The sequence below is a fragment of the Nipponia nippon genome, unplaced genomic scaffold (genome assembly GCF_047370975.1).
Source record: "Nipponia nippon isolate SJK-2023a ecotype South Korea unplaced genomic scaffold, ASM4737097v1 scaffold_6, whole genome shotgun sequence".
In the NCBI taxonomy this organism is placed as follows: Eukaryota; Metazoa; Chordata; class Aves; order Pelecaniformes; family Threskiornithidae; genus Nipponia; species Nipponia nippon.
This window is the reverse complement of record NW_028262380.1, coordinates 54,622,424-54,635,518: the sequence shown is the minus strand read 5'-3', so window position 1 is coordinate 54,635,518 and position 13,095 is coordinate 54,622,424. Positions and strand designations below refer to the sequence as shown.

The following is a 13,095-nucleotide window of genomic DNA, read 5'->3' as shown; positions in this document are numbered from 1 at the left end:
TGTCCCAAAATTCTTTGTCTGGTTCTGGGTGACCCAGATCAAGAAGGATACTGAAAAACCGGAGAAAGTCTACGACAGGGCTACCAAGATGGGTATGTACCCACAACACATGACACTTAAGGGGAGATTGGGGGCTTCCTTAATCCAGCAAAGAGGAGGTTAAGGTGGGTCTGCAGCTACCTGAAGGGACGTTACAAAGGCTTCAAGTAGTAGCTAGACAAAGTCATAGCTGACCTGGTTCTAGTGTTGGCAACAGTCCTGCTTCAAAATCCTTCCAAATGACAGTTCTGTATTTCTTCTATGATTCCACGAATCTGTTCAAATATCAGCTCAAAACACCTTCACTGTTTCTACCACAGGGCTTATTACGGTGCCTCCAAGTAGGACATCCTTATAACAGGTACGTCTAAGTCTTGCTGTGTGACAGAAATGTCACTGCTTGGTCTTACTAAAAATTAGCAAAGCACAGATTTGAAAAATCCTGATCTGAGTATTTCTGCTAACTCTTACATAACAAGTCTTTTCCTTTCCTTTCCAAACAGGTAGGTACCCTTTTTTTCTACAAAACATTTGGCTGTTTGGAGCTCAAGAAGAAAAATCCTCAAAACACAGGTAAAAGAGGACTCCTTTGTATGTACAAAATTATTTCCTTTCTCTTGCTAACATACTGTTAATTTTTTATTGTGAGATTCTTGTCTCGCATTTACTCAACAGTGTATGTGGTTTTGGTACTACTTGAATTCCCACATATAAGAAGACAGACTGTGATTGTAAAGTATCATGGAGGCTAAGTCTTACTATTGGGACAAAGCAACTTGTTGAGTATGATGCAAAATTATATTGATTCAGTAAGTCAGTCATATTATTCCAGAAGGATCTGAGCACAACTTTGAAGAACAGAGAAAGTGGACTCGCTTTCACTGTGGTCTTCAGTTGTAAAGGCAAACAAAAAGAGCTTGCATGAGGTTTGCTTTCTGTAGCAATATTTTAATGCTGAGGAAAGATTACTAATTATTTCTACCTCTGAAAAGAAGAAAAAAGGATTAAGAATGTGAATTCTGGTTAAAAAAATCTCAAAATCTGTGAAATGACAGTGTACATGACACAAATGGAACATATGTACCACAGAGGCAATTTTGTGACCTGTTTACTAGTAGAACTACAGAAGTATATTAACTCTCCACATTCCTATTAAAAAAAGTGGTTAGGAACTTCCCAGCCTATTAATTGTTAAGAGATTATATGTATAGAATGAAATAATTACCAAAATACCCAGAAACTTTGCATTTTGAGGTGAATAAGGAGGTGTGGTCTGAACACAGGCCTTTGAAAAGGCTGGGTTTAATTCTAGCTGTCATCATGACACCTTTTGCGCCTTGATATCTCTTTTAATGATGCAGCATCACACTAGAAAACCACATTTTAGGAGCAAATGTTTTCACATATATCAAACCAATATCTCTTTTGCACAGTGTGGCTTTTCATTTGTTAGGCTACTTGTTTACTTTCACATTTCAGAGTTCAAGGTAAAAATCTAGTTTTCACTTGTTTCCTATTTCCCTGTCTGGGTCAACAGCAGCCTTCTGCAATACATTAACTTTAAATCCTGCATCAGAATGGGAGTAGAGAGGAAGACACCTTTTTACAATCTACTGTCTTGGTCTTGGTTTTTTTTCCACTTTTTTAAAGAAACAGATTGTGGGGGGAGGGCTAAATTTGAGTTTGGTTTTATTTCCCTGCTTCACTTTTCATGTAGTTAAACATAATGTTATCTTTACTCTCTCACTTAAAAGGCTATTTAGATGAATTAATGTTTATACATCCCTCTGAAGAGGATTTTTTTTAAATGATAGAGCTCAGTGCTCTTACCTTTTCAGTAACTGTCTCTTTGTCACTCACGGCCAGCAGATCTACCTTTTCTCTCTAATGCATGAGAAGTCAGATTTCCTCATCTGTGTCTGACATCATGATACACTGAACTGACTTGTCTTTTGAGAACACAACTCCTAATCCCCTTGTGCCGCAAATTCTCCAGTGTACCAAACATCTGCAGCTTTTTCTGGCTTCCACAGCTGTGAGTCACTGCAGCCTCAAAACTGTATGCAGATCTTAAAACCTTTAATTCTACTAAACCATCATGAGTATTTAAAAATGAGACTTCAAGTCATCTCAAATATGAAGGCACCATGGGCATCATTTTATTACCCATCACTTTATTATCCATTATCCTATGGTCATTTATGCCCAGGCAGAATATAAAAGCTACAATTTGGGCCCAATTACCATCTTAAATCAAATTTGCAGTCAATTTATGCATAATACAGGGCAATGGGGAACTGAGGCCATAATCTGACTACACAGAGATTTCAGCAGCAAAGCTGGTTTCAACAGATTACCTTTTCTAAATGCTCTGCGACCAGGTCACTTAAAGCACTGCAATACAGCATCATTTAAAACTACAACACACACTTAAACCTGTCATTCGATAGAGTTTGCTGTATTCAATTTAAAGAAGTCATGTCTCAGCACTGAATAAAAAGTTTTACTTTCATTAGATTAATGCCTCTTTATAAGCTCTGTGTTGAGCATGCAGATCTTTCATGTCAAAGCAACCAGACCTTGTTGTCTGATGGTTTTACGTTACCCTTAGATTGCATTAGATGAAGCAGCAGAAACCTCTAGAATGAAAAGATTCAAATGATATGCCGAATTCTGGGGACAAATTAGTTCCACAAATACAGAGCAGAATAGTATGCTCATGTAAACAAGCAAAATTTGGCTTCTAAACTTGCACTGACCCTCTGAAGGTGATAGAGAATAACACTGAAGTCCACCATATCCTACATGATCAAAGCCTAAGAAGTACAGAATCTTTTACTGTTTTATAAATACAATAACCATAGTAGCCATCAAAAACCTATTCTGATTGTTCTTTAAGAGGCCAACAATTAAGTGTTAAAACAAAAATATTTTAATTCCAAACTGTGATCAAAATCAGAAGAGGCCTGTTTTGTTACAACGGCTGCTTTTGCAAGAAGTACATGCGTCTGGGGAGAAGAAAGAAGGAAGAAAATCAGGAGCTTGCAAGAATTCCTGAATTTTCAAGTTTGATATCTAATCCTTGATCTCAGAGTTACATCTCTGAGAGTTACATGTCTGCCCAAAAAGAGTCTAATCTGAATCCACAAGCAGGCTCCTCAGCATATTTCTGATTGTAAGAAATAAATTTCTGGTAATGGGAAAAAAATTAATAGACTCATTTATTTATTTTTTTAAGGCATAAAAAGGGTCAGACAGAAAAGCCTGTTTCAAAAAACCTGCCAAAGATTAAGTAGTTTTGTAAAATGTGCCTATTAACCAGCTTTCAAAAAATCCAGCAAGTTCTTTATGTACAGCCAAAAATGCTGTTTCGTTGATGCCTATTTCTGATTTTAGAAAAGAAAGCAGTTTAGTTTAAATAGTTGCTAAGTATGCTGGCTTCCAAGTGACACCTTGCTGTTGTAATCACTAAAGTACAGAAAACTGTTCAGAACTGGAAGAGCTAAGTAGGCTAAAAACAATCCAGTAGTCCACAGCTGTTGCTTTTTATTAGAAAGCCTATTTAATATCAATTTAAAGAAAAAAAAAAAAAGAAAAAGTAAAACAGGCCGCCCCTTGCTAACATGAAGTGCTGTATTATCTAGGGCATTTCTCTCTCCAGCCATCTGTTTTGAACTGGGTACATGCACTGAACTCAAATTTTATGTTCACAAGAGAACTCTCCCAGTTTCTTCCAGAGACTGTATAAGAAGTCTTAAATTCTACCTTGTTCTCAACAGCCAAAAAAAGAACTGTGATGCCTTCACCCTCCTCGTAAAAGGAGAAGTTATGGCCTTCATAAAGGTAAACAAGCACTTCAGATAATTTCTGGGACGAAGCTGCATTCTGAAGAAGTGTATTGAATTGCTTTTTGTTTCTCTCCACCATTCTTGCCTTCAGAGCATTAAGTGTCCACACTCTAATATATGTGTCATTAAGAGCATAATGTGTAGCAGTCTTTCAAATAGGGATTCCTAATATTGGCATCAAGAGCCATCATCTGATGGCTATAAAGTGAGTTTCTGAAACAGATTTCTGAAAATATAATTTTTCTTTTTCCCTATGCTGCTACAAGATAGAACAAAGGTCACTGTATGTATATTAATAGCTTATGACACCGTGCTTACTATTCCTTTTACAGGAGGATGTTCTAATATGATGATCTCCATGTTAAATTAGTTTCTTCTTTGATATAACAAATTATATAAACTATGTAATTCCATCAATTTTTAGGAAAAATCAAGTTCACCAAATAATTTTCTTTATCATAGGATATGGCTCTTTCTTCATTTGACAAGTTCCTTCAGATGCTACGTGTTAGTATAGCATCATACCTATGAATAAAAGACATTTTAACAGTGCTTCTGATGGTCAAAATCAGTCCAACGTCTGCCATTTTCCCCCCAACTTTATAAACTAGAGAGCCAATATTACCGCCTCGTGAAAGGATGGGGTGATGCATGCCATTTTACATGGTTTCACCAGAACAGGACAGTTTAAGATCTACTACAGCTGAGTCAGAAAAGCAGGATCCCCATGACTTCAGTGGTACTGAGTGTGGGCTTTGTGTGGGTACAAGAATGCTGTATAAATAGCATTTACATGAATAGGGCCCAATTCTGTACGATTTCTTTCCTACGAGGTACATTCTTTTATATATTCTCATTTATTGTACATTAGGCAAAACAAGCATAATATTAAACTGGTTGTAAACAACTGGTATTTAACTGAAGAGAATAAAAAAATCACTTCAGCTCTTGAAATTAGAAAGCGAGGCACCAGTTTTTCAATTCTTCCCCTAACAAAGACAGTGGAAAGGGTAGATGATGGAAGAAGCTGTCAGATATTTAATTAATAAAGACAGAACCAGAGGAGAGAGAGTGGGAGATGGGAGGAAAGACAGAAAAGAACAGATAACTGGAGGAGGCAGAGAGGAAGAAGACGTTATAGAAAACTGGGCAATGAAATAAAGAAGCCTGAAGGAACAGAATGGCTGTGGAAGGGAATGTGAAGAGTAAGAACGGATTCTTAGGTAAAATAGAAAAGACTTGAAGAAAATAAGTACATTGTAACACAGAAGTGTGTTTTTTGCCTGGCAAGTGCACACTGTATTTTGGGCACTGCTGCACATAAATGTATTGATTAGTATCTTTGATTGGACTGAAGCACTATCTTGCTGTAAATGGGTGATGGAATTTTTATTGTGAAGGTTTAAAAAAAACCCCAAAAACCAAAAAAAGCCCTGAACCTGCTTGGTTCCTGTCAGGAATTCCTTATGTACATGTTCCATCTCTTTCCCTCAGTTGCCAACATTTACCTGCTTTTCCCTTAATTCCATATGGCAGAAGCCAGCATGTCTGTATATTCTCCCTGAGCTTCATGGAGAACCAGGTAGGAAAGGGGACCGCCCAACAGGTTTTGCAGGATGAGAGCAAACGTATTTGTATAAAGCGTATTAATGGATTTCTAAATTCATTTAACGATACCAGACATTTTTACAATGAATGTGTTCACAGACCAGTGTTCTGTTGTGGTTGGCCTTTCCCCCCCCGCATGGAACAACATCCTGATCCTAAAATCAGTTCCAACACATAAGCATGGGAGAGGAAGGAGGAAAAATAACAGCTACTAGTTACTTAGGGGAGAGGGGAAAAAAGAAAGGTAAGTGTGGAAATACCTCAGAACTGTTCATTGCTGCTGCCACTCCTCTTGATGGTCACATTCACTCGCTACATTTCCTCTTAAATTGCTCACTGAAGTTCAGGAGGGGCATCTTAGGTATTTGTACAACAGGGTCCTAACATGACCAGCAATCCAGTGACTTCCAGCGTGCACACCGGAGTATTGCTGAAGGAAGTGGTCAGAGATACGAAGATGCTATTACCAAGTACACAGGACTCAGAAGACTGACTTCAGTCAGTTTCTCCAGAGGCCCAGGAGGGGTAAGTTAAACATTCTGTGGACAGGGAAGATTTAGATAAGAAAGATGTGTACAATCCTGCTTTGGTTTTAAAACTCTCTTCTCTCCCCATGCTTTGTTCCTGCTGTCAAGATAAAACAGCATTTTGATTTAAGGAAATCGTTCCAAAGCCTTCATGTAGCACAAGTAGCTATTTGGCAGTACTGAACTCAAGCTATGCCTGCAGGGTACTGGGTGCTGTTGACTGCCAGTACGATGGGATTTCTCCATAGAGAAGGGATATGGGAATTAACTTAGCAAGGCCAGAGAAGGGAACAGGTGCACTACTGGCCCTGTAAATAGTGACACGTACACTTACATGACTTGTAAGGTTGCATTTAAGGCTAGAAATGTTAAAATAGTTGTATTAATTTAAGTCACTGGACTGTCATGTCCCACATCAAAGACAGGAAGTGTTTCTAAATACGCTACCAAGAGGACTTTGTAGCTGCCAGGGAGCAGGCCACCCTCAGCAACATGCAGACCTCCCCAGCCAAACACTCCACTCACCCTAGAGACCATAAAGGCTTGCAGGTGGTCACGTTTTATGGTTTTTGATATTTATGTTAAATAGCTAGGCTAGCAGAATTTTCAGCTTTCGTCCACAAAATGTTGTAACAGAATTAATCCATACGGTACAATGCAATTTTAGTTTCCAGTCTGGGTATAATTAAGGGCAAAAGGGGTAGAACGGAGTTTGTGAAGTGCCAGATATGACAGAGTTCTCTTCCAACTGTAGACCTCTAATGTATGGAAGGTAAGATAAGAGAAGGATGAGTATTCTGTTATATCTGGGATTTTTTTTGGACTGGTATATTCTAGAGGTAAAGACATTTACTGAAAGGTGAAGAATGCGATAAGGATGGGATTTTCAACTGCAGGTTTTGTGCCCTGATGCTCCCGTATTAGTCTATCAGGAAGGCCATAAAAATGCACAGGCGGCTGACAGTGGATATGCAAACTCAAGACTACCAGGAGGCATTGAGCTGTCACCTCCCCAGGTCTTCCAAACACAGGCCTGTGCCCCACAGGCTCATTGGCGACCCTGACAAATTTCTCCAAGGTTTTGTTCAATCCTCATCATGTCATCCATCCTATATTCCTTAGCTGCTCTCCTCCAGGAATCTCAGTCTTCTCACTCAGTCTCCATCTCTCTGTCCAGTGTTACTCCCAACTACATTTGTAGAGCACAGGCAATAAGCCTGAAAGAAAGGGTGCTATTCACCATGTGAATTTAAGCACTTGCTTAACTGGATTTAATCAGATGCTGAAATGACTTGTCAAATCTGAGTCAACTGATGGGAAGGGTCAACAAAAAAAATTATACACGAATTTACCTTATTTCTTTAAAATTATTGCATCCATCAGGCTGGCAAGTATCAGTGGATGGAATCAACTGATGAACTTAAAACAACACTGATTAACTTCCATGAATTTGCCTGAGCTATTACTAACACAACAAATAGCTCAGTGTTTTAATAAAAGCTCAGAATTGACTTATGCCTCAGATGTTCCTATAATACATGACTAGGAAGCAGTAAGCTTGTAAGAGCTGTGAAATATAAGGAAAATGGAACCTAATATTGAAATGGATCACTTAAAATATTTTCTTTGCAAAAGTGTGATTTTTTTTTTTTTTATTTTCCCTGATTTTTAAATGTGTAGATGGGATTTTTATAAAAGGTTTGTGTCTAACCTAGAAATGGAAAGCATGAAATGAAAGCACTTCATTTATTTTAAACTGCAAATTTTAACACAGCTTTGTATGGGCATACACATTGTTTCAATTTACGCATATTTTGAATTCCAACTACTTCAGACACACACACATTTATTCCCTGACATTTCTTATCAGAATTTGTGAAGAAGAGGTATCTGAAAGTGCTTCAAGTCAGAGATATTTCTAAGACACATGCCTTGCCAGTGCACCCTTATACTTGTACAGTTAAGGTATGCTGTATTTATTTGCAGGTCCCAAAGCATCCTGCACTAAATTTTGAACTCTCTCTGGAGTTAAATGAACAGCAGTTATCTGGTTTATAGACTTGACAAATTCTTCTGGATATCTGCCAACTTTGTAATCTACTTGAACTACAGCTTAAGAACGGTATGAGATCACCAGGGTTTCTGCACAACTTCAAAGCTCCCTAAACTAGAACCGCACAACTCTCAGGCTGAACAAGCGTCGCCAGGCTGTGTGCACGGCTTTGAGGCTCCTTGAAACACAGCCATTTGTTTCGGACAGTTTACAAATTCTATTAGGCATATCTGGAGCGCACGTAAGTTCTAATACACATCAGCTATTTTTTGCACTAAAAGGAACTTCAACATTCAGAAGTCTGTGGCATTTAACTGTCATTTTACTGTACCAAAACAAATTTTGTTTGGTTGCCATTACATCAAAATTTGTAAATAGAAACAATTTTCTAGACCATATTTAACAAAAAGAGGCCCTGGCAGATTGTCCTTGCAGTGAAAGCTGCTACTTATGAAATCCCCTACTAGGAAAAGCTTCTTGTCTAATTAAAATTCAAACTCTCATTAAAAAAAATTCCCCATTAGCTGGAGAACACACATCAACATTTTAAGACTCCTAATTTCCAGAAGTTTAGATGTAGTTTCTAATCTATTTTAATCCGGAAACAAGTTAGAATCTGAAACATAATGCCTCCAAGACTATCAAGGCACCAGGGATGCTCGTTTTCTTGAGCACGCAGCATGTGAACAGACCCAGGTGGACTAGTCAACAGTGGAAAGTGGGTTTTCTCTTACGTAAGTAACTGGGTCACTGTCCAATGTCCCTTTGTCATCCTTAAACATGAACTACATCCTGCGACAGAGTTAAGAAGGGATAACAACGAACCTTCTTGACAGATGCCACAGATGAATCTCCATAGCACTCTCTCCTGTCAAACAGCGATGACATTATTTTCCCCTCTATTGAACAAATGCTAGTTTATGTTAATCTCTTTTTTTTTTTTTACATATTTACAAATAATTAAATTCTCAGAACTTCAAGAAATAAATCAGCTTTACTTGAGGAAGATGGAAAATTATTCTGAGTCTTCTGAAGGACTGTCAGCAGCAGCCAAATGGTACTACAAAAAAAAGAGGGTAAAAATGATCTGATTTTATTTACATTTATACCCCAACTATTTTCTTAACTTTTTTTTTGGGGGGGGACATGACATAGAGTAGAGCTCCTCATTTCTTTCTCCTATTTCTGTCCTCTGTTGTTCTATTCATCCATCTATCATCCCTGTCTTTCTTCTGCTTCTAGTATTTCTCTCCCTCCACACGTTTCCCTTAAGGGATTTTTGTTCCCTTCTATTCTTGTCTCTTGTCTTGGTAGCTTTCTCATTTCCATTATTACTGCTTTGTTTCCTTCAGGTTCAGCTGTTCTTTTGCTCTTTCTCTTTCCACTTTTATTTTGACACTACAGAAAGCCAGATGTTCCTCAGAGACTTCTGAAACTACCTCTGAATATTCTGTTCTCAGGAAACATACTTGTGAATGAAGCCTTTAACCTAAAGCTAAAGACAAAATTGGTTGATTTCAGTCTCACATAATAAAAAAAGATCACAAATATTGGGCTGAACACAGGAACAGTATTCATTAAGGAAGGTCAGTCAGAACTAACCTAACCTCTCTGGCTGCTTCAGAAGCACACTTCGAGGAACATTACTGAAGCAAAAGAGATGCAGTCTAAAAGCAACTTCCTCTGTGTTTGTGCTTTAAAGACAAGACTTTTGTCAAAATCAGTCTCATTTTTAGGAAATGCTAATACAACATTTTATACTGGCTTAAATTGGTGTATTCTGCCTGGCTAGAACTAATATGCTGGTGGTGTTAGAAGTCTCATTGTTTTAGCAAAAACTTTAAAAGAACTAAAAATTATCTGTGCAATTGATATATCTCTTTTCCAAGCAGTTTATTAGGTCGACTTGCGTCTCTTGTAAGAAAACTAGCAAAAGAGCTCTCATGATGGAAGACTTTCTTCATTAGCTTTCATTCCTCTCATGTCTGAGGCTACCAATTACATCGTTTAATAAAAAGCAGGCAGGTTTATTCCTACCTTCCCAAAAGCAATATTGCACACAGCCATGCCTGAAACTTCACACCCTCCTGCCTCCTTTGTTTCATGAACCAATGTCCTAAAGACAGGCAGTGGGTTGTTACACCCTGGTCTGTGGTTCAGTTTGGATTTGGTGTTTGACAACCACCAGGCTGACCCCAAAAGTTGATACATAGTTGCACATGGTAATTCTTCAGGGAAAATGTGAGAGAAAATTGAGTATGTTGGGAGGAGGGGGGCAATACAAACCTTTGTTGTGACAACAGTGTAGCTAAATGGACAGTACTTAAATAAATCCGTCTACTTTATAGCCTGTGTACCTTACATATCTTGTCATTGTGCTAGTACTGCTAGGTATTGTAAAAAAAGAGTTTAGCAGGTTGCTTTTGCAGTTTGTTGCCCAACTAAGCACCTAAGTGTGTATTAAGCCTCATCAGAGCAGAGGCTGCCTTCCATTCCCTGCTAACAAAACCAGTACTCCCAAAACGGAAGAATATTTTTTATGAGCTTTCACTATTACAGACTATAACATCGACACTTCAAACAAACTGATACCTGCCATAAAAAACAAAACAAAAAAAGTATTTGCATTCTACATACAAACTCTCATACGTGGTATTTCCCCACCTTTTGGGGCCAATGGATTACTGTTGAGTGGTCAACACGTAACCAAGTTCCTGATTTTTATTTTATTAATTAATGTCTGTGGAATAAGTGCAGACTCCTTAAAACAACCTCCACAGGCCACTGCTCTAAAATAGAAAGATTTTCTTGGATACAGTGTGTTTGCATGAGTATACCAGTTGTGTTTTTTGAGGTTAAAAACAAGAATTAACGAGGGAAAGGGGCCATTCATTGTGAAACCGAAGCGTTACATTATTAACCGAAAAGTAAAAACCTCTAATTGTTCTTATAAAAACAGAAGTAAAGTATTGGTGGTGCACATGGCATCTCAAGTATTCAAAATGCTCTGCTGCCAGGAGTACTTAAGGCAATTTGCCCCTCAAAGCCAAAAGTTGAATATTGTTTAAACTGTACTCAGACACAACTTTAAAAACTATAAATGCAAGCAACAAAAATGATAATTTTGGAAAGAACTGATATTAATGAGAGGAAATCACTGTCCTCTAGGAGGAAACAACTGCCACAAGAATGTCTTCAGAGGAATACACACGTGGAACCAGAGTGGCAGCAGAGATATTTCTATACAGTAAAGATAATGCAGATCCATGTATACATAATAAGTCTTTTTAATGACAGAAATCTTTTGATTGGAGTTAGAAAATACCTGCTTGGGCTTCCATTTTATATCATTAGTATACAAACCAGCTAATTCCATGCCAGCCTTCATAAATACAGAACAGACCATATGTTTAACCATAAGACATTACTGCAGTCTCTGCCACAAAGGCTTGTTTATTGAGCACGATTTATGGAATGATATACAAGCTATAGGAAGAACAAATTTATCCTTGATTTAATTCTACGGATCTTCAGCTTTTATGCAATGTGTTACCAAACAGAATACTATAAGCTGAATGAGGGAAGCTAGTGCACTGATCGTATGAGCTTAAACATAGATCATAAACATGGGAAGTCATTGTTAGTTGCCAGCCAAGGTGAAACTGATTTCAGTCTGTGCCACTTGCTCCTCAGAGCGACAAGATCTGCTGCAGAGGCTACTTAGAGTTTGCCTTGATTTTAAAGACAGTGGAATCAGGCCCTGATATGCAAAGAAGTGAGGGGGGAAAAAAAGCTTCCTCTATATTTTCACAAGGAATCTCTCTGGGCAATTATGGACAGGTGCTGATAGATTCTACAGGAAAATTATTTCAGTCTTTCTGAAAATAACTGTAACTACTCTTATGCATCAAGCTGTAACAGATTCTCAAACTGTTTACAAACTTGCCTGCAACTGAAGCATCGTCTAATCTACAAAGGAGTGCTGTGCTCATTCTGCACCAGCTTTTCTGAACAACTTTTAGCTGATGCCCTTAAGTTTTTACTTTTGGAAGCCAAAACAGATTTAGCTACAACTAGACTTTGACCAGAATGATGAGATTAATAGTCCTACTTTGTGAATGGAGACACAAAACATGCAAACCAAATCCTGGTGTCTTGTCTTTTCCACCCACATGAAAAGAGATACCTTCACTACATTTTTATAGTTTTACCTAATTCTGATAAAATCTGATAGTTATTCCTCATGCCTGACCCTGGCAGCTTCTAATTTGAAGCATTCTCCAAAGGTTCTCCATTGTTTTAAAGGAGTTAAATAAGTATTTATCCTCATTTCACAATCAGAAAAACTAGGCACTGCAACTGCTTCTTGCCGTGGAAACTTCTAGTTAAAAGTGAAAGATGTGTGTGATCTGCAAAGAAACTACCGATTTACCTAAGGCCACAGGAAGTGCTGATGTGAAGTGCTGATGTCAAACCCCTGAGCCGAATTCAGGAACTGCCACCTCCTTACCCTGGCAGCGAACCACAGTTCCTTGCCCTCTGGATCTGCAACCTAGATCCCACCACCACATTTGGCAGGCTGGCTGGGTCTTTGGCAGCTCAAGAGGGGCACTCCTTATCCATCTCTGGGATCTACGCTACAGCCAGATTCCTGGCAAATCTGTTTTACGGTGGCTGTTTAATACCAGGAGAGCTGCAGTTTGTGCAAGAGGAAGAGGTGGAGAAGGCCAGAGAAATTCACTGAGCACTTTGTAAAGAAAAATCAAATACTATACTGCCTAGATTCACATGGCATTTGTTGGAAGCTCCATGCAAGTGGCGATCAGTGTGAAACTACTTAATTTACAATCTTAAGATAAAAAAGGCAGAGGTAATATGGCTGCATTTGTAGGCATGAGTAATGCTCTTTCTAAAAGCCAGAGAAATACGAGGATCCTTGTGTCTTCCACAAACAATGAACGGAGATTATAAACTAATCTCCTAAATATATTACCCCAACTGTCTCCATTATGCAAACAGT

General features: G+C 38.3%; 1 protein-coding gene across 3 annotated transcripts in view; it reads right to left on the bottom strand.

The window, feature by feature from the left end:
* The window catches only part of RAP1GDS1 (Rap1 GTPase-GDP dissociation stimulator 1), a 102,631-nt gene that overhangs the window by 88,818 nt on the left and 718 nt on the right, over window positions 1–13,095 (bottom strand). The window lies entirely within an intron of this gene.